The sequence below is a fragment of the Pholcus phalangioides genome, unplaced genomic scaffold, assembly GCF_987345545.1.
Source record: "Pholcus phalangioides strain wild (caught in Gottingen) unplaced genomic scaffold, Ppha-v1.0 ptg000011l_1, whole genome shotgun sequence".
Taxonomy (NCBI): domain Eukaryota; kingdom Metazoa; phylum Arthropoda; class Arachnida; order Araneae; family Pholcidae; genus Pholcus; species Pholcus phalangioides.
This window is the reverse complement of record NW_028301604.1, coordinates 3,451,183-3,475,056: the sequence shown is the minus strand read 5'-3', so window position 1 is coordinate 3,475,056 and position 23,874 is coordinate 3,451,183. Positions and strand designations below refer to the sequence as shown.

At 35.4% G+C, this 23,874-nt stretch overlaps 1 protein-coding gene across 7 annotated transcripts in view; it reads left to right on the top strand.

The window, feature by feature from the left end:
• Positions 1 to 23,874, top strand: part of LOC149079953 (poly(rC)-binding protein 3-like) — a 423,390-nt gene that overhangs the window by 243,549 nt on the left and 155,967 nt on the right. Inside the window, exon 1 of one of the 7 annotated variants that reach the window (XM_089238854.1) lies at positions 23,378 to 23,808. The exons of 5 other annotated variants lie outside the window; for them this stretch is intronic. The gene's annotated coding sequence lies outside the window, so the exon portion shown is untranslated. Of the gene's footprint in view, positions 1 to 23,377; positions 23,809 to 23,874 lie in introns of those variants that run through there. One more of the 7 variants, XM_089238859.1, reaches the window with a different exon arrangement.

The following is a 23,874-nucleotide window of genomic DNA, read 5'->3' as shown; positions in this document are numbered from 1 at the left end:
TGTTATTCCGATTTTTAGATTGAGCCAAATGCGGTGCCTATGCCTCAGAGTAGTTTCAGTTTAATCATAAACACTCTGTATAGCAATACCTCGTTGCAAATAATAACTTAATCTGGGTTATTTTGAATAGCGTAACGAATTCCAAAAGTCATACGAGGAGTAACAGTGACAATCAATAATTTTATCCAGGAATATTGGTATACGTCCAGATCTCGTGGACTTGAAAGACAGTTGTCAAGGGATACATACTTGTAATTTCAATACGTAATTTGCACGTTTCTCAACCTTTCTCATGGCTGCACATGCATTCGGTAAACATCTAAGGCAGCGACTGCTACGAATTAATCAGTGTCACTATCAAATCCCACATCGGTTCAGATAACGCCAACTCGAACCCACTGAGAATTTTCTGCCAATTATTTGGAAGTTCCTTGGCTAATGCTAAGTAGGTTTCCATTTCCTTCGGGCAGTATCGCTTTCGATTGTTTAAATTAGAATACGCATTATACGGACTACACCAACTACTCTCACTTCCAAGAGAACTCGAAGCTGTCTTTATCCTTTTATTTCGGCCGTGCGAAATCCTCTGTTTAGAACATTTCGACGTCGAGCAAGTATTTGCATTTTCGACGTGAGGGGGCGGGGGGGGGGGGTTTGTATAGACGAAGGTCAGTAATCAGAAATGTTGCTCGAACTCCTTCGGTACTCCCATAAAGTAAATTTAATTCATGTCAGCGGAGAAGAGGAGAGTGAAGGGTATATCGTGAATCGTTTGAGCATGTAATGGAGGAGCAAATTACGAACTGTTGTTAATAGTATGCGCTCTCGCATTGAGCGTCTGAATATTCTGCCTAATTAACTGGGACGTGTAGGGGAAATGAAGGGGTGGGGTGGCAACTGATGCCCTCTCTTTTCCACTTTAGCCCCCGTGGCAGTGTCGTAGGCATACATCCCATTAAAGAGTCGCCCTCGTTTGCCTTGTGCTACAAATTATTGAATTACGGCCGCGATTTGGATGCATTCGGCTGGAGTTATGTCATCGTTCTCTTTCCCCAGAAGGAATAGGTGACGAAAGTAACAACCGATAATAACTATAATTATCATCGATGCTACTTGCATCAGATCGTCTTTTCACCACGTTACCCAAATGCGAAAAGTAGCTCGCATTGAGTTATCGTTGACGGCTTGACATAAATATTCTGTCATTTTTCATTACCTCTCGTGTACAAATTTACGCTTACGTCATGTAATTTGAATGTTTATCGAAGTTACAATGCCATCTATCTATATATGTTGAAAAAAAAAAAGCTGTTCAAGATAATCGTAAGGGACATCGATATTTGGGAGATAATTTTTCTACTGCCATTAAGACGCATGGTCGTAGTTTTTTCGGAGAACGTCCTTGTAGATCAAGGATGCTCAACCTTTAGGAGAGTGCGGGGCACTTCATTGGTTTGAAAACATGTCGCGGGCCACTTAAGTTACCCGAAACAGCACACCGCGGGCCACTTAAGAGATCTGTAAATGTGGTGCGGTCCGCTTGAGAGACCTGGAACTGTGCTGCAAGTCACTTGAGTGATCTGGAAATGTGCTGCGACCGATTAAGTGCTTTGGAACTGTTTCGCGAGTCACTCGAATGATCCGTAAATATGTCCGTATAGGTCAAGTAAATTATCTGAAATAGTGCCGAAGGTCACCTTGGTGACCGGGGAATGTGTCGTGGGTCACTTAATTGCTCTGGAACTGTGGCGCACTTTACTAAAGTGAAACGCGTTTCTTGAAGATTAATTTTTTCTTTACTTTATTCCACGCGAAATGAAATTTCTCAAAACCTATGCAAGATATCCTCGTGAGATTTTTCAACAGCATTATAATAAGATGAGCTGTAAAATGAACAACATTTTTTTTTAAACTATATGTTCAGAATTTAAGACAGGGTGGGCAAAAAGTCGCGTAGAAACTAAAAACCGGAAAAATAACCGAAATGAAAAACGATTCGCAGGGTTATCATCGCTAGGTCACGGGAAGTTTTTAAGACAGGAAAAAAAACTAAAAAACAGCTGATAGGTGGCGCTGGTACGAGCGGATTCGGTGGAAATATGCAAATGAGATGGTTATAAGAACTTGCGCTCTCAATCCACAATCATTTCACCGTTGTAAACCGTGTATGTGGACCTGCTGCACTATGCCGTTGCTAGATTTGTGACTCGCCTGCAATGCGTTATCTCCTGTGGAGGTGGTGATATGGAACACATACATCTCTTTGACTGTTTTTTTATTTTTTTTTTTCCTTTCTTAAAAAAATTCCCGTGACCTACCAAAGCTAACCCTGTAAACCGTTTTCTATTTCGGTTATTTTTCCGGTTTTTATGAATTTTTAAAGTTTTTACGGACTTTTTGCCCACCCTGTATTTTACAGCTGTTTGAATGAAATATTTTGAATTTTTTTGTCAAAAATTCGTATTGTTGTTAAATCACGTATTGTTTCATGAAAACTGCCATATATCTAAGAGAACATTTTGCCTGCCTTAAAACTTTTATTCATTGCACATAGATAACAGTCATAGCAACATCTACAGTTTTCCGTCTCAAAAGTTTAGATACTACAGATTTTCAACTGCGTCATGGATACCGTTTCAAATTTTGATTTCATTTTTTTTGCTTGTGATCAGAATGTAAAAACCTACTTTAAACTTCTCTCATTGTCAAGGGAAATAAGTTTTGCGTTGCTTAAATTCAAATGGATTTTTATAAACTGAAAACGGAAAAAAAGGTTGACCCAAAAGTTTAGAAAAACTTCCGATTATGTGCAAATTTCAAAAGATTACGTCTGTATGTCCTATCGGAGACGTGATAACTTAGTATAAAAGTGGAAAGCTATCGGATTGGTTTTCATTGAAAAAATTTCCGAAGTCGTCGCATATTTTGTAAGATGAAATCCTCCGAGTACCATTTAGAACTTCACTTGAAAGCAAAAAGAAAGGCATTGCTATCGCTTTGAGCAGGTCGAAATGAAGTGTCTGGAGTGTACTGACCCACTGTGTGTCCCAAAAGCCAAAGTCTGGCTGTGTTAGGCAACCCAGTACCAGTTTACGCGAAAACAAAAACGTTGGAAGATTGGCTTCAACGGAAAAAATTTTCTGCATGAAATTATGAAAGATCCTGGAGTGAAAATTTCAAGAGATAAACAGTTCATAGACAGATCAGAAAACCTCTTATTTGATTCATAAAAGAGTGGTTAGGAAATTACCTATCACAAGGAAGTGACAAAGAGAGGTGAAGAAGACAGACTGGAATGAACACGAAATCATGTTATATGGAGACAAATAGCTTAGTATCATATTTAGTAGTGCAAAAAAAACGGAACTTACACATGTTCCAGACGGATGTTTTCAGCAAACAATAAGTTAGAACTTCGATAATGAAATGGGCAACATTTGCTTCTAATGTTGAGGCTTCCTAAAAATTGGTCGTCAAAACTCTGATGCTTAAAGGAGATCTTCCAGGACAATTTGCTACTGATTGGAGAAGATTTAGAAGGATCAAACTTGACATTTCAACATTATAACGTGTCTTCAAAAATCTGCTGCCACAAAAAAGCTCTTTAATCGGGAAAATGTATCAGTTTTAGACTGGCCATCGATGAGTCCTGACTTGAATCATATTAGGAATGTATGGGGGCATACTTACGATAAATGTGTTTGTAAATGAAATACAGTATTCAACAGTTGATGACTTCAAGAGCTCTTCTACAGGAAGCGTGGTTCAGTTTTGATGCTGAAATCCTACACAATTTAATTAGATCCATGGAAGGTAATGTGTTTGAGGTTGTTAGAAAAAATGAAGTCTCTTAGCTATTAATAGCTATTAAAAGACTGTAATTTTTGTAAATCTGAATTTTTTCTCTAAACTTTTGAGGCAACCATTTTCGATACTATAAATATTCTAAATGTTCTTTCGTAGAAGTTGAAATGTTTTTTCTATAAATGTGGAAAAAATGCTTCAGGTATTATCCATTAAAACGTGCTAATTTTACTTGCCGTTTTTTTTCTTGTTATTTTAAGAAAAGTTCATTATCTTAACTTTTGACATGCACTGCAGTAATCGAAACTAATATATGCTGCAGTTTTCAGTGTACAATGTCTGGCGTAAGTGCTGAAAATAAACTAATTTTGAGAACGTAATGTGAAATATCTCAAAACATTATAGAAATATTTCAGGAATTTCACTGGATTTCCCGAATTACCACAGTATTATGATTAAAACCATACATGTTTTGTAAAAACAAAACCACACTGCTTTTTTAAAAAAAAAGTGTCCCGCACATAGCCAGCTGCCTTAAGTAATCTGTTTGTGTCGCTTAGTTCATTTTAAAAAAATGGGTTTGGGGGGGTCCCCGGCATTATCAGATTAATCCGAGGGCCACATTTGCCCCGCGGGTCATGTTATAAAAATTCAGTGATCAGTAAAAAAAACCTTTCCCATTTTTCTGAGTAATGTAAATATTTTTTTTAATATTTAATCTCGATTTTTTCGATCCGTTGTGTATAATCAGTTTCGTTGTTTGCTGTCGTATGAATTGCAATCAATCTGTTGAGCTGAGGCCACAGCTGACGCATGATGTATTCTTCGAAGAAACAAAGACAAATTGCGGAACATCAAGGTTTTGAAACTTTTGAGAGGACGTTAAAAGTTTTCACGATCATTTCGGTTAATATAAGCTTTCATTTTATTTTATTATTATTATCATTTTTTTTTCTTTGGGTTTTTGAGGGATTCTTTGGATCTTTCTTCCCCTCAACGAAAGTCCTCCCGTGATTGGTAAGCTCCGGCTGATGTCATCATTTTGTAAGCTTCTTCGCCTTGTTGAATTATGCATGATGGGTCTCTTCGCTCTCGTCTGTCTGTGTTGAGAAGATTCCAAGGCTGGAACTGAAGAAGGATGGTGTAGGTAAGGTATTCGTGAGGAGGGTGGACATTTTGATCGGAGGGAATGCCTTAAGGAAGGCTGAACGACGGTAAAGCCTCCAGCCATCGATCACCTGCCTATCCACATTGGACATTTCCGCCAGTGGAGGGTTTTTATTTTGATTTTTTTTCTACTAACGTCTTTTCTAGTTCCCGCCCCATACCTAGCATCAGATCAATAGTTAACGCTCCGTTACCATTAAACGAGCGGTTAGGAATTGACCTCTTTTGATTTATAACACGGGATTTCGTTTCTGACGGCGAATTTGACGAATATGACTTTTGTCCTTTACTTTCCTCTAGAAAGGATATGGTCCTACACTTTTTCCCGTTTCGTCGTAGGGATATTGGAATTTTTCTCCCCTTTTTTCAAGTTTTCAGGGGTACATTATTGCATGTGACATTTTGCAGTTCTCTTAGCAAGGTCAAAATCTTTTAACTGCCTCTAGCAATTTCTTTCTCGTCTAAGATACAGTTTTATTCACCTTTCCAGCTATGGAAAACGAAATGTGGTCAAATTCTATTCTTTCAGAGATGGGCTATCTTATATGATAACTCATGTGTATTAAGACCAGAGCTGTATGATAAGGGCTGCTTCATGATGTGCCGGAGTTGGTACCAGCTGCGTCATTGCTCAAACAGAACCGAGCTCGCCCGTTTGTGCCCTGTCAATTACGATAGTTTACAATCGCTGTACTGCCCATTCCAGTGAATTATTTCCAAAATTATCTTTTCGATTATTGTCATTAGTATCTGCTTATTTGGTTTGCTTTTCCAACGGTTTCAAAATTTAAATTAAGACATTTTTTATCTGCTTATGAGGTAACTTTCACTGAGAATATATTTCTTGTTCCATTTTAGTTGAATCACGTACGTTATTTAATTTTTTATTGGGTTGATTGAAAGCCAACTCGAGACAGATAATTTCAATTATCTTTTGAACTTTCTAAACATTTTAGGTGGAAATTACCCGCTTAGCCTCCACCCCTGTAAATACGCCCCTGGCTCCAAGTCACTGCTTTTGTCACTCCTCCATGCTTGAACACTTTCTTGGTCATTTTTTGATCACCTTTTCGGTCGTTCACTGACCTGGTTCCTCACTCTCACTATGCTTACACACTCTCTAGACCACTTCTTTTGTCTCTCTTTTATATGGTAATACACTTTCTAGCTCACTTTTTCGGTCGTTTACTGAATGGGTAGTAGTGTAAGTCAGTCTTTTGATAATTCACATGCTACCATACTGTTTTGATAGCTCATTCTTGAACATACTCCAAGTCACTATTGGTCATTCGCATGTTGTTTTGACAGCTCACATGTATGCACACACTCTAGGTCATTCTTTCGTCAGTCACATGCTTGCACACACTCTAGGTCATTCTTTCGTCAGTCACATGCTTGCACACACTCTAGGTCATTCTTTCGTCAGTCACATGCTTGCACACACTCTAGGTCATTCTTTCGTCAGTCACATGCTTGCACACTTTTAGTCGTTCACTAAATTGGTCATTCACTCTCTAGATCACTTTGTTTGTCACTCCTATGCTTTCGGTCACTCACTGATCTAGTTACACACTTTTGTCTTCGCTCATATGCTTGCGTACGCTCTAGGTCAATCTTTGGTTGCTCATCGACCTCCTCTCTTGCACACTTTTTGGTACTCACTCTTTACAAGCTTGTAGCTACTGTTCTCTTCCCTGTCCCAGCTTTCTTCATCACATTATGAATTAACTGTTCTACCGTGTCAATTCAAATATAATTTTTTCTTTCTCTCTTTATTTTCTTTTCAATTTTGTTAAATATTTAATTTAATTGTTAAAAAAACTCTAATTTGTATAGTTTTATCGTAATTGACTCGGGACAAATAAATTATGTTATGTTGGTTGCTCCTCGACCTGGTCCCATGCTCTCTATGTCACTCTTTGAACGCTATCGACCTGGTTCTATGCTGTCTTGGTCAATCTTTAGGTCCTTCACATGCTTGCATACTGTTTATGTCATTCCCATGCTTTCAAACTGTTTTTGGTCACTCATTCACCTAGTCCCTGGATCTCTAGGCAGAAGCGGATTAATAGTTTTATCACTTTTGTAACCTAAAGATTTTGCTTCCCTTTTCAATAATTTACTTGAAGACTCGTTCCTCAAATGTGTCGCCCCTCCGAAATTTCCGCCGTGGGATATATCTCGCTAAGCCCCCCCCCCCTCTGTAAATACGCTTTTGTATGTATTGTAAATTTCTGTAATGTCACTTAGTTGAAAAAAAAAAATCACAATATTTAATTCGTAAATACGTTAGGGATAAAATTTTCTTTGATCAAAATGCATGGCGCATTTTGCTTTGAAATCGATTGATACTTTTGTCCTATAACCTCGAACAGTATTTCTATTCACATTCTTTTGTATAGATCTTGGAACCAGCAATGAATAAATAAATATCTTGGCCATTGTCTGATTTATGTTTGGGTTTTACCTCTATAATTGTATCTTTTAAAGAACAAAAGGAAAAATTTTGTTTTTGGGTGTTTGTTCACGATAAAATCGCAAAATCTATTTAATGTTATTAATATTTTTATTTACAATTGTAATCATCGTAATACAATTTATGGAACGGAAAATGATTTCAGTCCTTGATTTCAATAAAGATTAAAGCTTCAAGTTGGCTTTTATTTATATAACAACAAAATTTTGATAATTTTTTGTTCAGTTTCTCACACTTAGTAGCCATTTTTTGCTAGATGCGAAAAAGACGTAAAAGCAACCCATTATTTACCATTGTTCCTTTTTTGGGACACTTGTTTTCATGTTTAATCAAGCAGTGGAGAATTTTTAGTTTTGAACTGACTGCTATAAACGTTGCAAACCCAATAAAAATATTCAAAAATTTTAATACATAATAATTAATTAATAATTTTAATTCAGTAAAATTATTTTCCCGAATAGTTTTTCTGTCATATTTCATTCATGTTATCATTTGTTTTTGAAAAAGTTAAATAATAGAGTTTTTACGTATAATGGGTTAAAATCCTGGTTTTCAAAAAAAATTGAAAGCTGTGCATACATAAAAAAAAACATTAATGTTCCTTTAGTCGGATGCTTGAACTTTCTCGTTTTTGTGGTCAGTCAACGCGATATTTCTGTTATTCATTTCTCTCACAATTGGAGCAAAAATATCATTTTATGTAACTTACCTACACGGCATACGGAACGATATGATCCAAAAATTGTTTTAAAAGTTTTTTTTTTGTCAAGTGTTGCAAAAATTAATAAGGGCAATATATCGTAAGAAATATCTCGCAAGAAAAAATGTATATATAGCGAAAATTTTCAATTTCCGTCAAAATATCGTTTTTTCCCCATCAATTGGTGTTTATCGTTGCGAAACTCATCCTACTTTTCAGAATAGAAATACCAGATAAGGCAGACTACGCATTCCGATTCTTTTCCCGTCTCTGAATTAATATTTCTCTCTGTATCTCGATTTTTTTTTCTTCTCTCTCTCTCTCTCCACGAAATCCTCGTCCTCTACATTCTTATGAATGCATGTCTGAGTTTGTGCCCGGTATTCTATCAGCCTGTCTTTCGAAGAAGTCGTCGAAGCAAGAAATGACTTTTTGGAGCGGACAGGAGGAAACTGTCTTAAGAAAAGAAGACGGTATCGTTTAGAGCAAAACGCTCGGTTAGAATGAGAAACTCCTTTTGGGAGCAACAAAAGAAAGAAAATTCTTTTTCGACATCACTGAACCGAACATCGATAGCCGCACTTTTTTTTCCTCTCCTAAAACTGGCATCTTCTTCTAATGGCCTTTTGAACAGTTTTATCAACGGAAATGCACGAACATATTCTGTTTGTGTTTTTTTTTTAAACATTTTTTTGCTCTCTGTATTTCAAAGATGGGATGCGAAATGGAAGTCTATCGCGAAGTATAATCAAGGTATGTCATGACATTTCCTTTTTTTTACACAACGAATTTCTTGCATAATGCCGAAAATTTCTTCGACAGCAGTAATGGGGCGTGAAGATTCAAATAAGACAGAAGAGAGATCATACCAGAGCTCAGTTCTTTTCGCAAGCATTCATGAAAGCATATAGAACAATGGGAATTTCTATACTATACAGTTCAGTTAGTCCATCAATTTTTTTTCCGACTCACATATGCATACCACATACAGGGTGACTCTAAATTCATGGAGCAAACTTTAAGATATGATATAAGGTTTTGCATTCGAATCGCAATAGCAAAGGTGGTAGAGGGAGTATTCAACAGCACTTCTCAGCGTTTGTTTTTAGAGAGTATTCAACAGCACTTCACAAAAACTAATATCATATTTTTCCGATGGATTTTCTGCAATATGTGCTATCAACCATTCAAGAATGCATGAGCACCTTCGGATTAGATTAGAGTTCGTTTTTTATTGGTACAAGGACCATCAAGGTTATGCGGCGCCAAATAATGAGCAAGCGATTTAATGACTTGTGTTAAAATTTGCGTTACCCAGGTGACACCATGAGAATTCCTACCACATTAGAATATACTCTGCACCCTCGAATAGTTTATTACACTTACTGCAGCAGATCCATCAGGAAAATATGATATTTGCTCTTGGTGAAGTGTTATTGTGCACTTTCTAAAAACACCCTCTACCGTTTTTGCTATTGCGATTCAACCACACATTCTATGACCAAAAATGCTTGTTTAGGGGTCTTATATCACCTCTTAAAGTTTGTCCCATGAATTTACAATCACCCTGTAGACAGATTTTGAAGCTTTTGTTTGAAAAAATAATAGTTTCCTTCTGAGAGCTGTCTGAAAAACAAAAGTATAGAGAGTTTAGTATACAGAGTGTCTTATAATTGCTATAATGTGGCCTTTATACCAACAATCGTCATCGTGTAGGTATGATTCCAGTTTAAAAAATGCTCAAAAGGCATTCTAAAATTACCCCGTACCAGTTTTGAGAGTGGAAATACAGTGTGTTACAAAATAACAAATCTGAATTTTTATACTGTCCCCTTGTCCTCTAATTTCGAATTAGAAAATTTTTGCCCTGTATCTCCTGAGGCCAACAGAAAAAACATGTTCTTAAGTACAATATTCGCTAAGATATTTCAATTAAAAATCGGAGAAAAGTTATGAAACTGTTAGCAAAAGCTAACGGACAACGCTTCGTTTCCTCATTTACGCTGTCCTTTCCCAAGATCTTCGAATTAGAATATATTCATCAGTGAATATTGCACTTAGAAACTTGGAATTTCTTTTGCCGGACTCAAGAGCGACAGGACAACAACTTCCTTACTGGAAGTTTGAGGACAGGGAAACTGTATAAAAAATTTAGATTTTTTTTATTTTGTTACACTTTGTATTTTCACTCTGAAACCTAGTGCAGTGTATTGTATGCCCATACTGAATTGGCCTCTGACCTTGACGCGCGAAGGGAGGGTTCATTTTTCAACGAGGGTAATGAGAAAAAAACTCGCTAAAATAGTGCAAAAGACACCAACGTAAAGTACCAACCCGCTCCTTTTCCCTGCGACCTTTTTATCGACAGAAGATAAATGGAATCACCCATCGTGACGTTTTATTACGTAGCAGAGGCCAACAACAAGAGGGTGTACAATAATTTTTGAACGTCTTTTGAATATTTTTCAAACTGAAATTATATATACCTCTACGACGGACGGTTGAAGAAATAAAGACAGCATTAGCACTTACAGGACATCCTGTACGTGTGGTATGTATACTAATGGCTTTACTCTGTTTTATCCATGAATGTAGTATTTAATTCTCATCTTGAAATTTTAACAAATTAGCGAAATCACAGCCACGCATGCTCTACAACAAACAAATAATTGCTGTCCTTTGGGACATCTACCAGCAAACTCAAAATATAAAATGGTATTAAAAAAACCTCACCTTACGTGCAATGGCGATTTTTAATTTTCATCTTCAAACTGGCTGGAGTAATGAACGTTTAAAGCACCGTTTGCACATAAGGAAATCTGTGCATTTAAGGATTAAAAAATATTTCTAGTTTAAATTTTATACTAAAAGGTACGCGTAAACGATTTTCATATAAATATTGTTTCAACATAAATGCAGCTTGAATTTGTCACGCTTCTTGTATAATACTTTCGTATCGATGGATTTAAAGAAAGATCGAGTTATTCGCCATGTATGTTTTTTTCCTTATAAAAATCGCTATTATTACGGCAAATACATTTTATTTGGTTACCACGACCCGCAACAATTTTATTTATTTTTTTGCTGATATTGAGTGGAGTTCTCCCGTTTCTCTTTCCGTTTTCTTTTGGGAAATATTTCCGTATTTAGAGATATATATAAAACTCTTGTCGCTAGGAAAACTCTTGTAGGAAACGCTGCTGGCAGTGGTGTATGCATGCATGCCTTGGCGTAGCAGGATTAACCGGAAAATTTATTTCCTCGTCTTTTATTTGGAATGCAACACGTCGAATGCTGCTATTTCGAGAATGATTTATGGCTACCTCTAACGTACAGTTTTTTCCCCTCCCTTTCTTTTATTCGTATTAAGTGCTTTCTTTGATGTAGCCATATTTGTTGAGAGTTGAAGAAAGGTTTTTTTAATCTTATTTTTTTTCTTCTATGGTCACGATGATCATTGTCGAATTTGTTATTTTCGCATTCAAATTTTTGAATCGAATAATGATGAAAGAAAATAATAAATTGTCTGAACTGTTATCGACTAAGGCCCACGATAAATTCTACGGCTTTTGAAGAATATGTTAGAAAAACTGTTTGGAATTTAATTCTTCCCTTAGGAAACCAATATGTACCCGCCTTTCAAAATAGCGAATTCTTTTCTTTCATTACTGAAATTACATGTCTCTTTTGGTCGTGGAAAGAGCGTTCTTCAAATTATCTTTTCAAGTATTTTTACTCTGAAAGCGTGAAGTAGTTTATTCTATAGCAAACATTATTATTATAATTTCAAATTCCACATTTTGCTCCGTTAGCTCTTCATTTTTCATTTGATTATTTGAAGGAAATGAATTCTGTTTTAAGCGGCTTAGGTGGTCAGACATCGTATGTTTCTATGACTGAAACATCGAATGGCGCAGAATTGCGTTTAGGAATCCCCGGTAAGCAAATATAGGTGATTTACATTTAATCTTTATATAAGCCTTTAGTGATTTCGATTGTTATTTCATACAAGAATGTCCTGTAAGTCTTAAATCGACCTTTATCTCATCAACAGTTCATTGTAGAGGCATGATTCGGATATAAAAATACTCAGAATATGTTCAGAAATCACTCTGTACCAGTTTTGAGGGTAAAATACTGTGTAATAAAATAAAGAATCTAAATTTATATGCAGACATCATATCCTCAAAACCCAATTAGAAAGTTGTTGCCCGTCTCTCCCAAGGCCGAAAAAACAATTGTACTCTTCTAAGTGTAAATATTCGCAATCAATGAAATATTTGAATTCAAAACTAGAGAAGAGTTGGGAAAGCATAGCGTAAACCAACGAACAATGTTTCTTCCCCTCATTTATGCTGTTCTTTCCTAATTTTACCCGGTTTGGAATTAAAATATCTCAGCGAATATTGCACTTAGAAGTGTGGAATTTTTTTTGTTGGCTTCAGAAAAGACAGAACAAGAACTTTCTAATTGGGTTTTTGAGGACAGGGTGTCTGCATGAATTTTTTTTTTCATTTTGCGATACACTGTATTTTCACTCTCTCAAAACTCGCACACTCTGTTTCTGAACACATTTTTAGCATTTTTTAAACTAAAGTCATAACGGCGACGAACAGTTGATGAGTCGAAGGCCAAATTAGGACTTACAGAACACCCTTTATAACTCGTGTAACGAGTAAAAAGAAATCTTTATTTAGTTTCAATCACTCAAATAATGAAACTTATCACATCAATATCAAAAATGCATAAATTTACAATTTTCTGATTATACAATATATTATCAACCCTCGATAAAATTGTTCCTTAAAACTTGACGGTTTACTGAAGTTCGAGGTACGATAAGATTGAAATAAAACACATCCTCATAACTTTCTAGTAATATATATTGCAAATGGAAAATAAATCAGCCATGATAGTTCATAATATTTCACGTTCCAATGAAATTTTTCTAATGCAAATCTCTCTCGAATTTTTCCTCCAGTACGTAAACTTTTGTTGCATATCCTTGAATTACATAAAGTCGAGCGCTGTGTGAATGCAGCCGTTTTATTTACGCTTGGTAATCTTTGGAACAAAATTTACATATCACCTTGTGACATGTATATATATTATTCTCAGTATCTCCATTCCTAACAGTCGGAATGTTGCCCTCTAAATTGTCTCGGGACTTTTGAAATACTTCTAAGAATTTTTCTTGGAGCAGTAAGAAACTAATAAGGGGAGATGGGGGGGTTGCAAGTAACTAAGACGTCAACTCGCATCATCTTTATTCCACAGGGTGCAACCTCTTGAGAAGTCGACAGGCCGGAAAATAAGAAAAAAAACAACAAAGTATATATATATATATATATATATATATATAAAACAGAAGAAGCTGAAAGTAAATTATCCAACTGAGTTCCCGGAAAGGAAACATTTTTACTGCCTCCGATTCCTTTTTATACCTTTCGCTGAAGATGTTTCAGGCGATATTTATCCGGCTGTAAAACGAGGTACTTAGATTTTAGTGCTTTCTTTTGCAACCGGAAAGAAAAGTTATAAAAATCTAGAATAATCTTACACTGCTATCCTTCGCCTATGGCGAAATAAAACGAATTTTAGCACGGATTATTAAGTAGATCATTTCGCATCGCACATTATTTCGCACAGCAGTAGCAAAACTGTTTGTGGCTGGTTTATACAATTTCTTTTTTTTTACCTTGCATTTACGTTCTCACGTTTGGATGAGATATTAAAGTTGTGAAAAATTCCGACAGGTTTTAGTTATGCATGTTTGGAAATTCCTGGGAGGGTCGTGTTTGTCCATCTCCCGTGATTCAGCGAGCACAAAAATGAGCACATCAAACTCCAAGTTATACGCTACCACAGATCAACCAACGTACGAAAACTTTGTTTTAAACAGAATCAAAGAATTGCCTACTCAATGATTACTACTTTGATTTGCAATTTATAAAACGGAAATCTGCCTAAAACGGAATATTATTTCAGTCTCCTGACGTTCCATTTTATACAGGTTTCACTGTATTAATCAAACTAAAATCACCAAAGTTAGCTTTATAGTAGTAGAAAACATTGAGCTTAAACTTACAGTCAAACCCAGATTTGAAGGTTGTCAGCAGCTGGCTGATGGGAATATCAATTAAGGAAAGAAAATCCAACTGCACTAGCGGGAAATCGAACCTACTTCCTCTCATTTGCCGAGTGAACACCCCAAACCACTAGACTACAACGCCAACAAATGTCAATCTTACCTTAAAGCTCGTGTGCGCTGAACGGGACAGTACGTGGACAGACCCAAAGCTGGTTAAAGAGTAGGCCAGAGCTCACCAAAGCGCTTGCAGAGAACCTCTTGAAGCGCTTTGGAGCTCACAAATGCTGACACTGCCACCAGGTGGCGAGTAATCCAAGGATGATGTCACTCTCCGCTATCCATACGATGGTTGGTTCCATACGTGAGTGGGTTCGATTCTTCACAAGGGCAGTTGAATTGTCTTTCTTTCGTTAACTCATATTCTGATCAGTCAGCTGTTTGAAACCTTCGTATGGATAGCGGAGAGTAGCATCATCCTTGGATAAACCCCGATTTAACGCCACCATTTATTTCAAGAATTTTGGCGCTATAACGAGTTTGTCGTTATATCGGATCACAATTTTACATGTGTAACCCCTAGAAATGGAAGATTTGTTCACTGAAACTCTTTGGTGCTAAGGTGGTTCGAGGCGAGATCAGGGGCGCTATAACGGGTTCCGACTGTATTTGCAAGACATGGCAGCATGGGTTAATATGAAGAAGCTTTTTCTTTTCATGTTGTGAAGTAAAACTGACCAGTGATTTTGCAGTTTTTCTGTAATAGCTGTGAATATTTGTCGAAAGTTACAACATTTTAGAAACGTTTAACCCTTTTCGGGGCATGGTAGAAATCACTGAATTGAGTATAAAATGTCATATCTTTTCTAATAATGTAGGATTCACTCCGATTTTCAGCAGGTTCAAAGTAAGGGGCATAAGAAAAAGTGTTTCATTGAGAAATCGACTTCACAAAATATCATGGCTTGCAATGATGTATAAGATATTTGATTTCAAAAATAGGAAAAAAGTTTGGAAGGAACAGCATGAATGAGGGAAAGAAGCATTGTCCGTTAGTTTGCACTATTCTTTTCCAACTTTTCGCCAATTTTTGAATTCAAATATCTTAGCGAATGTGAGTTATAAACGTAGAAGTTTTTCTTGGCCTCAGAAAAAATAAGACAACTAATTGGGTTTATCAAGGCAGGGTGACCAAATAAAAATTTTTATTTTTTTTTTTATTTTGCTACACACTGTATTTTTCACTTCTAAAATTTGTAGAGGGCGATTTCAGAGCACATTTTGTGCTTATTTTCAAACTGGAACCATACTTCTTCGCCACATTAGGACTTATAGGACACCCTGTATATTGGTATCATATTGGTGTCCATAAGAGAAATGCAAGCTGTTCTTTATTGGAAGAAGAAAACACTTATATTCATGGGCAATTTCTACATGTACTCGTTAAGATCTGTGGTTACTTTTCTATGTGATTGAAGCAAACCAATTTACTTTCGCAGAAATCCGATAACTACTAATACCTCGTTACATTGTTTCCTATTTATTCTATTCAAGCAGCTTCTATTGGTTTTCATAATCAACTGACGAGATAGATATGTCTGTTTCTATCATCTTATTTGTTCCTTCAAAGACATCTTCGCATGTCTTCTTTTTACTGCAAAGCTTTTATGCGACTGTGTTGTTCTGTTTATTTATCACCAAGCGCATTATTGATTTAGATCCCCTTTGCAGGAATTTTTTTTTCTCTCTCTCTCTTAGGAAAATAGATGATAGATATCCTGAAAATCGGTGTGAATAATGCTTTATGCCTCCATAAGTCTAGCTTGACACATCCCGGATGCGTTCTTGGAATGTAATATCCGATTTGATATTCCGAGAACGGATTTTTCTAGCGGACATCTATACTAAAAGCCTGAAACGAATTTTTAAAGACTTTTCTATATTTCCAGCGCTTTAAATTGATTTTTAGATGGATAATGTATTTTTTTTCCATAACATCTGTTTACGTAGACTTTATAAGGATAAAAGATGAATGAATAAAAAGAATTCGAGTGTGAACTCACACACATCTCCGGAATAGAAAAATGAATGTTATATCAAAGAAAAAAACACGCGAATGTTTCTCCATTGATTAATAACTATTCTAAAATTGTTATGTATGCTTTTTACTATTTTCTCGTCGAGTTTCATTCTTTTTATGAAATATTGGCGGAAATAAATATAATCACGCTGTACAACGAATAGAGTTGTTTACTTTTCCCCGGATGTATATGAAGAAGTAGTGAATTTTTTATTCGATATGGGAATATACGTCATTTCATTTCTATGATGGAAAATCTTTTAAGGGGTGTCCTACTTTTTAACATGGTGGAAAACCAAACTGTAGTAGAAATATCATTAAAAGTTTTATTAAGCTATTGATTTCCTTCAAATTTGGTTCACATATTTTTGATTGTATATGTTATCCTATGCTAATAGAATGTTCTACAAATCTCTAGTTTTCTTTTTTTTTTTTTGCAAATATTGAGACAAAATGCATTGTCAACACCTTACGCGTATGATAAAATAGCATGACATCGATGTCATTGAATAAAGATTGACTCAGAATAAAGGAAACCGTTCGGTTCATATAAGAGATGAAAAAGGTTTGAGATCCTTCATAAATACTTTGGTTACAAAAAAAATGTTTATAACCTTCTTTTGAGTTTCAAAATTTAAAATGTAAAATTTTATTTTAATATAAATTGAGTCAATGAAATCTCAATTTTTTAATCAATTATTTTGTGAACTCAACAGTTTTCATTATTTTGAACTAATTTTTAATTGATAGATCCATACTTAGATAGACAACCATAAATATCATTTTATGGGCATTGTATTATATTTTATCATGTGCATATCGTCTTTAGTGTTTGTGATTTTCAATTATGTTGCTGTGTATTATATATATATGTAAAGCACATGACATCCATATTGTTATGAACATTTTTTTCTCAGCTGCTTCATTCGGCATTTTGTCTGTTGTGGGCCTTCTATTTGTATTTGCATTTATATATGTCATGTGTTATTTTATCATACGCGCAAGGTGTTAATATTGAATTTGCTTTTTAAATTAGCAAAAAATTAAGTACTGGAGATATGTAAAATTCTGTACTGGCATAGGATAGCACATACAATCAAAAATATGTATAACTAAATTTGGAATGAATCAATAGTTAAATTGCTGTATATTGCAAAGTATATTGCTGTTGTAGCAATAGTAAAAATTTTTAATGTTATTTCTACTGGAGCATATTTTTTCACCATGTTAAAAGGTAGGATCCCCTTAACGTATGTTTTTAGACTGCTAATAATGCAATGCAAACCGATTATCTTGTTTTCCTCCAGCGATAAGTGAAAAAAAAAATTGGAGACAAACTTTTGTTTCGATGTGTTTTTAAAACTTATGCGAACCTTATATAAATAAACTGTTTGCTCCCTCTCATAAGCCTTATTTTCAAGCGGAAAACACGTGTTCCGCCATTTAGACGAGCAGCAGCTGGTATAGGTACACTTACTATTTGGCATTCTCTCAAAAACTTGATGTCAAGAACGTTGTCATCGCCACATTAGCGGATGATATCGGTTTCTGTTGCAATAAAACACCCTCGATATATCTATTATTTCGACTTAATAACTATACGCGGTCCAAGAAAAACATGTGTTTGTTGGATCACACAGACTCTTTCCTGCTGTTTATGGTTTAAGGACAAATTTATTTTCAGACCTCTGCAGGTAATATCATACTTTTAGAGTGATACATGAATTATACATTTCCGAGAACGAAATTGTGAGTACTATTTATTATTTGAATTAGATTTATTCTTTGTTTTCATCATCTGTATTTAAGGGGGTTGATGCACGACCTTAGCTTCCCATTCTTTTCTATAGGAAAATTCCCCTACCTTTCAGGAATATTTAAAATTTTTCTACTCACTTTAGGCACTCAGTTTTTTGTTCTCCAAATTTTGTGGATATTTTTATACAATTCAATTTGAAATTTTAGTTATTATTTTTTTCTCGAATATTAACTTAAACGATATGCATTTTTTTTCAAAAATCACCAAAATTTGCCCTTATTTTTTTGCTGTGAAATGTATTTAAATAATTTTAATAAACCATCCTCTCGTTAAAGCATGTAATACCTCAGTGTTGAGAGAGGCACACAAAGATTCAAGACATTTGAACAAGGGTTTGCAAAAATGTTTCTTATCTAACAAGAAACAGTTTTGAGAAAATATTTTAATATATAGAAAACATTTAGCACGTATAATGTGCCTACCACAGTTTATATTTTAAAATACTTCTAGAGCAGATAGAACAAAAATTCAACGCATTCAGACACAGAAAAATTTATAGTATCTAAAAATTGAAAAATTCGTAAACGTGTTTTGTAGAAAGTTTTCGTGCACCAACTCCCTTAAAGTCTATAATTTCGACACAACGAACCTCTTCGGAGGTAAAATGGCAGTAAATTGCTGTTATAGCAATAGACTGGGGTTTTAAAGAAATAAAGTATAAAATGGCTAACAAAAGTTGATAAATGTGATGCTTGGGCATCCAAAATGAACTCGTGGCTAATTAGCCGTAATAATGTAGGATATAAGTGATTTTAGAGAATGTTTAGTGCTCATATTTACTACATTTTTCTCAGTATAAAGTTTCATAACTGTCTAAATCGCTTTCGCTAGTAAATTATTAATACTGTTTTTAGACCCATTTCGATTAATAAACCAACGAAATCTGCTTCTTTCTTCTGAATTATTTACGAAAGTAGACGTAGTTACAAATGTCAGCCTCTTGAGCCAACATCGTCCCTTTCATCTCGTATGCATTCAATACTTGGCGATTATTTCCATTTTCATCCATGGCTGATGAACATTGTGGCTGCTTGGTCCTCACAGCTAAATAATTCAAAAATGTGGTTTTTTTTGGTTTTTTTTTTTGTCAAATTAGCGTTCACCAACCACCTTAAAAGAGATTTGACAGGTTGGAAATAATCGTATAATTTTTTCGCCATTTTTATCAGAGAAAACTCTTGTACGGTCATTAAAAAAATCATATCACTCAAAATTTTGAAAAAGTTAGATTAGTTCGTCGTTGAAATAACCATATCATTTTATCTTAAATACGCTAAAATGAACTATCGCTTTTAAAGCGTTTACTGCAACCACAAAAAAAGGAGCTATCTTTTTAAAAACACATACCCTTTTGTTACATTATTGATCAGATAATCTCTCTTATTCCAAGGCTACTGTTCGTAACGAACAAAAAAAAAGAAAAAGAAATTGCGTGTTAGAGTAACCGAATCGATGATTTCAAGGGTTATTAAGACTATAAATACATTAGGTGTGTAGAAAAAACGCTAATATTTTGATGGGTGTGTAGTAATTGCTAGGTTTTACGGCATTTCGGTGTAATTTATGAGCCACCAGATGGCGGTAGTGTTAACCCCGCCTCTTTTTCTCGAGTTCATTCTTTTTTTGAGTAATGATCTTTTATGTAAGGCTTCGTGAAATGTCCGGAACATCCAACAGAACGAACGTCAAGCGGTTGTTGGCTTTAGCACGTTCTCCTAACGGTCCCTGTGTGGCCATTCTAGGCTAACCGCAGCCACAGTTCCTCTGAAGAATCCCCCATTTGCTCATTCCTCTTCTCGGTTGTTCGCCATTTCGTGCTTCTGATATAGCACATTTAATAGCAGTTCAGCCATTGAAGTTTACGACAACACCGACCAGTAGTAGTAGTTGACCGAGGTTTTGTTTCGATATTTCGATCGTATTTTGTTCTTGTTTCGAGAAGAGACGGCACAAATTCTCTTGTGGCCGAGATTACTTTATCAGCGACGGTGTTAAAACAGAGACTATCACTAACACTCGTAATATTTTTACCTATGAAGATATAGTTCTATGTTTTATCATTCTTAGATTTATGAATGAGAGATTTTTGTTCTAAGATATAACTAATGGAATAAAAATGGTAAAATAAAATGTAATACGAGTAAAAGTGACCATGTACTGTGAAACCTGGATGTAACGATAATCTGCTGAACAAGAAAAAATATCATTGTAGAGGGATTATCGTTATATCGAGGGTAGTATCATCATCAGTCACCACCAAATTTATGCTGTTGTTGGCATCTCTTCTGCATTGGCGTTGTTAGTAGCACTATAAATGCATTTATAAGTATTTATTCACTGTGAAAAATTATACAATGATTAGTTGATGAATAAAATTCAGTTGGTTGTTTCACCCTGTTAAGTTGTTTCCTGAACAATACTATTGTGCACTACACAGAAAAAAGCTTTACGACAACTTCGTTAACACTTTCAAAGGGTAGATCAGAGGTCTTAAATCTTTTTCTAGTCACGAGCAGTGCCTGTCGCCATTATCAAAAGCAGGGCACCCTTACGGCAATTTTGATATACGAATGCCTGAAATCAGGATGATTTTATTCGTTGAATATAATTTGTACAAGTTGTTTAATCGGGAGATTGATTAAGTGCTCGTCAGCACAAAATTAGATACGGGCATAGCACTAAGGGTGCTTCAGAGAACACCATGGTGCTCGCGAGAAACAGGTTGAAGATGCCTGAGGTAGATTGTGCAAAATTCCGATGATATTAAACATCCTCCTAAAAAGAAACACTGATGGAGAATTCAAAAATATATCGGAGGTGATTTTGAGTGAAATATAAATAATATTGTTGTAGCGAGATCAAAAAATTCTCAGAAATTGTTGCTATAGAGGGATTTATCATAGTAAAGAATATTTTTGCAGTGAGAGGAGTGTAACATTAAACTATAGGCACTTCCAAACAAAATTCGAAAATATATCATTGAAGAGAGATTTATCGTTATATCGAGTATTGTTGTAGCGAGGTTCCACTGTAGTGAAACAATTTGCTTACTTCAATGATGTAGGATTAGAAAATGTCACATATTCGAACTATTTTCATAGAAATAAATCTTAACCCCACTAATTAAAGACAACTCGATAAGAAAAAACAGTTTTATTTAATTTATATTATTGTTCGATGTCAAGCAAATGTTCTAGAAATTTCTTGGTCTAATATAATACCAATAGTGAAAACACTGCAACTTCGTTTCTGAGTTTCTTTTTATGTATAAAATCATTGCTTTATTCGTAGCTTGAAAACAAAATGTGTCGAGATTAATTCAATATGACGATAAAGCCAAAATACATATCGCACACCGGAAAGAGATCCCAACTGAAAAAACAAAAATTGTATAATAACGAAAATTAACTTTTTCAATCAAAAAGGCTGTCTACTAGAACGAAACTTTTGCTGCTTAGCGGCCAGTTTTGTAACTACAGGAATGTAATGCCAGTTTTGGCATTATTCTTGCTAGTTTTCGATATGATAATGTACAAATCTCTAATCTAGCCTTTGATTTTACCCGTTTATGCACTAAAATTGAAAACTAACTAACACCGTGATAAAGTTAGACCATAACAAACTTGGGGCATCTCATATGCTGTTGAAATGGTCCCATGGAATATTAAATTCTCAATGAAATAAAACATGGTGAGAAAATGACGAGAGGTACCTATATATAGTGTGTGTGAACTGTTTTTAATACAAACATCATGTTCACATCTACGTGGATCATGTGCTAGTCGGACCCCCTTTAGATTTGATTGATACTCGGTTCAAGTACATAACTTATAATGTATGTTGTGCACTGCAAATAATTTGCCACCTTCGTTCGTAACTATTTTTCAAATAATAATACAGTGACACCTCGGCTAACGAAGATAATTCGTTCCCTAATCACGTTCGTTAGACGAAAAGCGGTTTCCCATATAGATTTCTATGGAAAATCAATTAATTCGCTCCAAGTACTGTCCGGAATTGAAACATATTTTTTTAAAACACCAAGGAAAGCTATAAAAAAACACAAAAACTGACCGAAGGCTAAAATGAACAGCTTCAAAATTGGATAAATGAAAATTCACAGGAAGATTAGATACACAGAAGATCTTTTTATTTTACACTAATGTGTACAACCAACACCAGATTTAGTCTAATAAAGCTGGTTTATTATAGCCCAGTCGATTTCATAGGTGTCCCCATCCATCTCTGATTTGGTCAGCTCATTTCTGTGTCTGACAAATGCAGATGGTGAAGATAAGCTCCTAGAATGCCCAGACTGTTCAGTTTTATGCTAACAGTGCACTGAACTCTTAGAATGAAACGGTTCAAAACATTTCAGAAAAAGAAATATAAGTACACCTGGAAAAAAAGATTCCGAGGTGAACATGAGTTAATTCGGGCTCGAGTGGCAGTAATTCTGATGATGATTATGAGCAAAAATTCTGGTCACGACGGGGCTGTTTTATGTTACCGCATGCATTCATATTAACGCAAATGTTCGTTAGCTGAATCCGTATTCGTTAGCCGAGGCGGAAAAATCTTCGTTAGCCGAAAAACGCGTAAGCCGAGACATTCGTTAGCCGAGGAATAACTATACTAGATCTCTCAATTATTTTCATTTTTTGAAACCCACTCCTATCCAAGATTTACCTAAATAATAATCCTTATTTTTCAGTAGAATTCGGTTATTTATTTCAGTTTTAAATCACCGCTATATGAGCATATAAATAAAATATCCAGAATGTCATCGAAACAAAAAATACGTATAATGATTTCGCATCACGCGTGAGTATCTCAGCAAAATGATTTGGATAAGTCTTTTGTGACAATGAAAATTGTAGACATTGGTTTCTAGATCACTTTTTATTTCTTAGCTAAATTAACTCGATGTGTTTTATTATCCAAACACTGAGACTAATGTTTCTTTTGTTCTCGTTTTTTAAAGGAGTGGCAGTCGAGAATCGACCACCGTTCTTTTCATTCTTGTCTCTTGTTTCTTTTGCATCAACAGTGTCTGCCAAAATACTTTCTGTCGTTGTAGAAGAATAGCAAAGTTTCTTAACAATCTGTGCCAAGCCTTTAACACCCATAAGTCAGAGGGGTAAAAATGTTCTTTCCAGTAAAAATAAAACCGGGGACCCGTTGTTCTGTACTGTTCACCTCGCAGCACGTTTTTGTTTCTGTCTCGTCCTCCATCAGTTCAAGTCAACGGCGAGCGAGTGCGAGAGCATTTTCAATTGTTTCTCAAGTAAATAGCGCTTCGTTTATATTAAGCTCACAAATATACCGAGTTTGGTTCATTGCAAATGTAGATGTCGCACGCTCTCAAGTTTTTTTTTTATTTTTTCCCGCCTGCCCTCTATACTTGGATTAATTTCATCCGAGACGTTCTGTGAACGTGTGTGTCTGTGGTTATAACGGAAGTTCTCGTGCATTCCACCTGAATGGTAAATGTGTGTTGTTCGTTGCTTTTTTGGCATCTTCACACTTCGAAAACACTCGGCTAATCTCCAGTTCATTTGTTCCGCTCCTATATTATATATGATTGAGTGTGTGTTGTTGGCGAAGGGATATCTGTAAACCAAAGACGTGGTGTTACTGAAGAATACCGTGGTTTGGATATACGCATACGCTAGTACGTATCACTTATTCTTACGACTTCAGATGCAGACCATATAAACGTGTTATTTTTAGTTTTTCA